This window comes from Bos grunniens, chromosome 3, assembly GCF_055505025.1.
Source record: "Bos grunniens cultivar Pamir isolate PY7600 chromosome 3, Bosgru_T2T1.0, whole genome shotgun sequence".
In the NCBI taxonomy this organism is placed as follows: Eukaryota; Metazoa; Chordata; class Mammalia; order Artiodactyla; family Bovidae; genus Bos; species Bos grunniens.
The window spans coordinates 117,524,780-117,530,953 of NC_141167.1; positions in this window are offsets into that span (position 1 = coordinate 117,524,780).

Here is a 6,174-nt window from a genome sequence, read left to right on the forward strand (position 1 = left end):
TTACCCTTGCATGTTACTTCGTGCTTTTCCCTTGCTTTTCAAATATTCTTTCTTTGTGTTTAGTCTTTGTTAGTTTGATTAGTATGTGTTTTGGTGTCTTTCTCCTTCGGTTTATCCTGTATGGGGTGCTTTGTGCCTCCTGGACTTGAATGACTATTTCCTTTCCCATGTTGGGGAAATTTTCAACAAGAATCACTTCAAAAATTTTCTCATACCCTTTCTTTTTCTCTTCTTCTTCTGGGACCCCTATAATAAGATTGTTGGTGCATTTGATATTGTCCCAGAGGTCTCTGAGACTATCCTCCATTCTTTTCATTCTTTTTACTTTATCCTGCTCTTCAGCAGTTATTTCCACCATTTTATCTTCCAGCTCACTGATTCATTCTTCTGCTTCAGACATTCTGCTACTTATTCCTTCTAGAGTATTTTTAATTTCAGTAACGGTGTTGTCTCTGTATGTTTATTCTTTAATTCTTCTATGTCTTTATTACTTGACTGTTGCATTTTCTCCACTCTATTTTCAAGATTTTGGATCATCACTATCATTATTCTGAATTGTTTTTCAGGTTGTTTTCCTATTTCCTCTTCATTTATTTGGACTTTTGTGTTTCTAAATTGTACATTTTTGTGCAGTGTTTCTCTGTCTTTTCATTATTTATTTATTTTTAACTTATTGTGTTTTATGTTCCCTATTCCCAGGCTTCAAGGTTGAATTTTTTTTCTCCTTTTGGCTTTTGCCCTCATGAGCTGGGTCTAGTGGTCTGTGTAAACTTCTTGTAGGGTGTGATTTGTGCTCGCATTCTGGTTGGAGGAGATGAGTTATTTTTTGTTTTTGTTTTTTGTTTCCCTCTTATGTACAGGGCTGAGTGAGGTGGTAATTCTGTCTGCTGATAACTGGGTTTGTATTTTTGTCTTGTTTGTTGTTTGGATGAGGCATCCTGAAGAGGGTGCTACTGACAGTTGGATGATGCTGGGTCTTATAGACAAATGTTTGCCTTTGCGGGATTTCTCACTATTTGATATTCCCTAGGGTTAGGAGTTATCTGGTAGTCTAGTGTCTTGGAATCAATGCCTCCACTCCAAAGGCTCAGGGCTTGATCCCTGGCTAAGAATGGAGATTCCACATGTGGTTTGCTATGGCATTAATTGAGGTTAAAACAAACACCCTTAAATGAGAAACAAAGGAAAGACCCCAGACAATTGTCAGTTAGAAATCAGGCAAATAATAACTTAAAAAATGAATATACACATATACGTATACACCTATAAGCAAAATCAAAACTGTCAAAAAAATTAAAAAAGCACAATAGATTGACCTGGCAAACAAAGCAAACAAAAAATGATATCACCAGTTAAGAAAAAAACTAGCTAAAGCACAAACTGGAAAACAAAACTAAAGCATGATTCCCACTGGGGAATAAAGCAATAAAACAAAACAGACTAACAAATATGGTGAAAAAAAGAAAGGAAAGAAAGAAATGAAAGAATAGAAATGTAAGATTAAATAGAATTAGATGAAGATTTATATAAAGGTTAACTTCAAACAGAAAAGATCAGTAGGAAAAGCAAAGGAATAAATGTAGAAAAATAATAATAAATTAAAAATATAACAATTTAAATTAAAAGAGAGAATTAAAGAAAAAATAAAAAGGAAAACTCCACAGAAATGCAAAAGGCCAATAGAGGCAGAGGCTTACAGCAGAAATAAAAAGTGTGATTCAAGAAAACAATTCTCAAACGCTTAAATAGATTGAATAGTACTAATGAAATCAACAAATACAGCACCAGAGGGGAGAAAAATGGGAGAAAAAGAAAAAAAAATCCAGAAGAAAGTACAGAAGGAGTTAAAATATACAAATAATAAACATTTTTCTTGAGTCACTGCTGTCAGAGTCCTTTCCCTTGCTGGGGGTCACAGTCCACCTTGCCTCCCTTGAATGCCCTCCAACATCACGCTGGTCTCTGGACCTGCTGTGGGAGCAGCTCAGACTCTAATCTGGTCCTACTCCTGTGTGTTCGTGCCTCGAATGTCCACAGCTGTCAGAACTAGTATGTTTTCTCTGTGAGAACTTTCAATGTCCTTTTATATGTCCACAGACACAGAGTCTGCCTAGTTGATCGTGTGGATTGAATCTGCAGCTAGTACAGCTGGTGGGAAGGTTTTGGGTCCTCTTCATTAGCCACACTGTCTCCCGGTTTCAACTGTAGTTTTATCTCCACCTCAGCATGTGGGTCATCCACAGGGGTTTGCCCCTGAGACTAACCTGGAGGTCTTGGGTCTGCCCCAATGAGGGCCAGGTGTGGAGGTGGCACAGCTGCTTGGGTGATAGGAGCCTTGGCAGCATCAGGTACTCAGAGGAGCTGGTGGCTAGGGAAGTAGGAAATATGATGCTCTAAAAGGGTATGGCAACCCACGCCAGAATTCTTGCCTGGAGAATCCCCCAGACAGAGAAACCTGGCAGGCCACAGTCCACAGGGTCACAAAGAGTTGGGCACAACCAAAGTGACCCTGCATGTACAGACGCAGGACTTTTTCTAGCCTGTGGCAACTCTACCCCAGTGAGGATCGAGCATGAGGATGGTGCAGCTGCTCAGCTTGGGGGGACCCAGGTGGCACCAAGTGTTCAGGGACATGGACTGCCTCAGCCACAGGAGCTGTGGCCCTATCAGAGTCTTTGTGTAGCCTCTGGCAGCTGGTGATCAGAAGGTCTCTGGGCAGTCCTTCTCTGTTGCTCAGCCTGAACTTGGAGGGCTCCCCATCCTGGGGTCCTTCCCTTTTGCTCCTCATGTCAGGGGCTTGAAGGGCCAGTCTCTGTTGCTCACCTGCTGGTGGTGGGATGTGGGCAGAGACAGGCGATGGTGCTGGCTCCACCCCCTGTGCATGACTCAGTGGTATCACCTTGCTTCCATGGCTGCCTGACTTTCCTCCACAGGCGTTTCCCACTACAATCTCCTCCCTCACATCCCCTTGGGATGTCTTCCCACAGTCAACAGCAGACCTCACCCTGAGATTGCTGCACAATCCCTAAGCTCTAGCTCCCAGGTGCTGTGCCTTCTAGGGGATCTATGTTCCTGTGGAGGGTACATATGACTGTGGCGAGGATTGTGTGATTCTCATTCCGTTTAGGCTGCCACAGATCAGCAACTTCACTCTCAGCCTCAAATGATTTTCCTCTGACACAAACAATTGACCCAATGTGGGAGTTAGACCCCAGCTTCCGTTCCCCTGCCCACCAAGGGCAGGTCCAGTTCTACCAACTCCTGTTTCTTCCCCTGGTTCCTTGTCCTACCGAGTTTTGCATGGTTCTATCTGTTCTCCAGTAGTCAGGTACTCCTGCCCGCTCTCAGCTGGCGTTCTGCCGTCCCTTCTGCGGCTGAAGGTGTATTCCTGATGGAGAGATGTTCTCCACATCCACCGACTTCACCATATTGTTCTTCCTTACTATCCATTATGTTTTAATAGATACTTTTCATTGCCTATTATATTTTTAATTCTTACGAATCCTTTCTTATTCCCTTATTTTTGTGCAACTGTTACATAACTTCTCTCATCACTGTGAAGATAAAAATATATTTGCTTTTAACATTTCTTTGAGTGTTTTATCACTTGCGTTTTTCTCCAAGAATCCCTTTTATATTTGTTTGCTTTGGTCTCTATCGTGTGTCCTAGTCTCTAATGTCTAGGACCTTTGTGTCTATTTGCATTTATAGATGAACTTTAGGAGGCTGACTGAAAACTTTGTGGGGTTAGCTCATTGACTGGTGGGTTTCAGATGATGATCAAGGCTGTCATGGCCCATTCATTGAAAACTCTCAAAAACTGGTTTTCCTCCAGAGCTTACACCTAATCTATTTTGCTAGAGAACAACTCAGGTCTCCCACTCCCCCATGAGGACATAAGCTTTTATGTTGGCAGTTTGGAGGGCAGAGAAAGGAAACTGAGGTCTTCACATTTAGTGTGCATAACTTCTCTTAATTGTCCTTCTTTCAGGAAAGGAATACATTCTCACCCTCTGTGTAGCCAGTGCCCCTAGTCCACTGACCCTCATTTGCTGCATTAGGTCAGATGCAGTCATCTAGGTTTATTGTTGGGTAGATGGATCTGGATGCAGCGTTCTCCTATGTAACTTTCTGTGATGCTGGGCGTATTCTATGCTGCTCCATAAACCAGGTATTGCTGTATGGTATGTGGCTTGCAAAACTGTTTAAAACTTTTTTTTTAATTTATTTTTTTATTGAGGATAATTGCTTTACAGAATTTTGTTGCTTTCTGTCAAACCCCAATGTGAATCAGCCATAGGAATCCATATATCCCCTCCCTTAGGAAACTCCCTCCCATCTCCCACCCCAACCCACCCCTCTAGATTGAAACAGAGCCTCTGTTTGAGTTTCCTGAGCCATACAGCAAATTCCCATTGGCGATCTACTTTACATATGGTAGTGTAAGTTTCCATGTTACTCCTTCCATACATCTCACCCTCTCCTCCCCTCTCCCCATGTCCATAAGTCTATTCTCTATGTCTGCTTCTCCAATGCTGCCCTGTAAATAAATTCTTTAGAACCATGTTTCTAGATTCCGTACGTATGTGTTAGAATATGATATTTATCTTTCTCTTTCTGACTCACTCCACTTCTCTATTATATACTCACTGTATAATTGGTTCTAGGTTCGTCCACCTCATCAGATCTGACTCAAATGCATCCCTTTTTATGGCTGAGTAATATTCCATTGTGTATATGTACCAAGCTTCTTTATCCATTCATCTGTCGATGGACATCTAGGTTGCTTCCATGTTCTAGCTATTGTAAATAGTGCTGCAATGAACCATGGGATACATGTGTCTTTTGCAATTTTTGTTTCCTCAGGGTATGTGCCTAGGAGTGCGATTGCTAGGTCATATGGTGGTTTTATTCCTAGTTTTTTAAGGAATCTCCATACTGTCTTCCATAGTGGCTATATCAATTTACATTCCCACTAACAGTGCAAGAGCGTTCCCTCTTCTCCACACCAGCATTTATTGTTTGTAGACTCTTTGATGATGGCCATCCTGACTGGTGTGAGGTGATATCTCATTGCAGTTTTGATTTGCATTTCTCTAATAATGAGCGATGTTGAGCATCTTCTCATGTGTTTGTTAGCCATCTGTATGTCTTCTTTGGAGAAATGTCTGTTTAGGTCTTTTTCCCGCTTTTTGATTGGGTTGTGTGTTTTTCTGGCATTGAGTTGTATGAGCTGCTTGCCTATTTTGGAAATTAATCCTTTGTCAGCTTTTTCATTTGCTATTATTTTCTGCCATTCTGAGTGTTGTCTTTTCACCTTGCTTATAGTTTCCTTTGCTGTGCAAAAGCTTTTAAATTTAATTAGGTCCCACTTGTTTTTTTTTTTTTTTTCATTACTCTAGGAGGTGGGTCATAGAGGATCTTGCTCTGATTTATTTCACTGAGTGTTCTATGTTTTCCTTTAAGCTTTATAGTTCCTGATCTTACATTTAGGTATTAAATCAATTTTGAGTTTATATTTGTGTATGGTGTTAGGAAGTGTTCTAATTTCCTTCTTTTATGTGTAGCTGTCCAGTTTTCCGAGCACCATTTAGTGAAGAGGCTGTCTTTGCTCCATTGTATATTCTTGCCTCCTTTGTCAACAATAAGGTGTCCATAGGTGCATGGGTTTATTTCTGGGCTTCCTATCTTGTTCCATTGGTCTACATTTCTGTTTTTATGCCAGTACCATACTGTCTTGATGACTGTAGCTTTGTAGTGTAATCTGAAGTCAAGAAGACTGATTCCTCCAGCTCCATTCTTCTCTCTCAAGACTGCTTTGGCTTTTCAGGGTCTTTTGTGTTTCCATATGAATTGTAAAATTTTTTGTTCTGGTTCTGTGAAAAATGCCACTGGTGATTTAATAGGGATTGCACTGAACCTGTAGATTGCATTTGGTAGTATAGTCATTTTTACATGTTGATTCTTCCTACCCAGGAACATGGAATATCTCTCCATCTGTTTATTCTTTCTCTCATTAGTGTCTTACAGGTTTCTGTGTACAGTTCTTTTTTCTCCTTAGGTAAGTTTATTCCTGGATATTTAACTCCTTTTATTGCAATGCTGAATGGGATTGATTCCTTAATTTCTCTTTCTGATTTTTCATTGTTAGTACATAGAAATGCAAGTGATTTC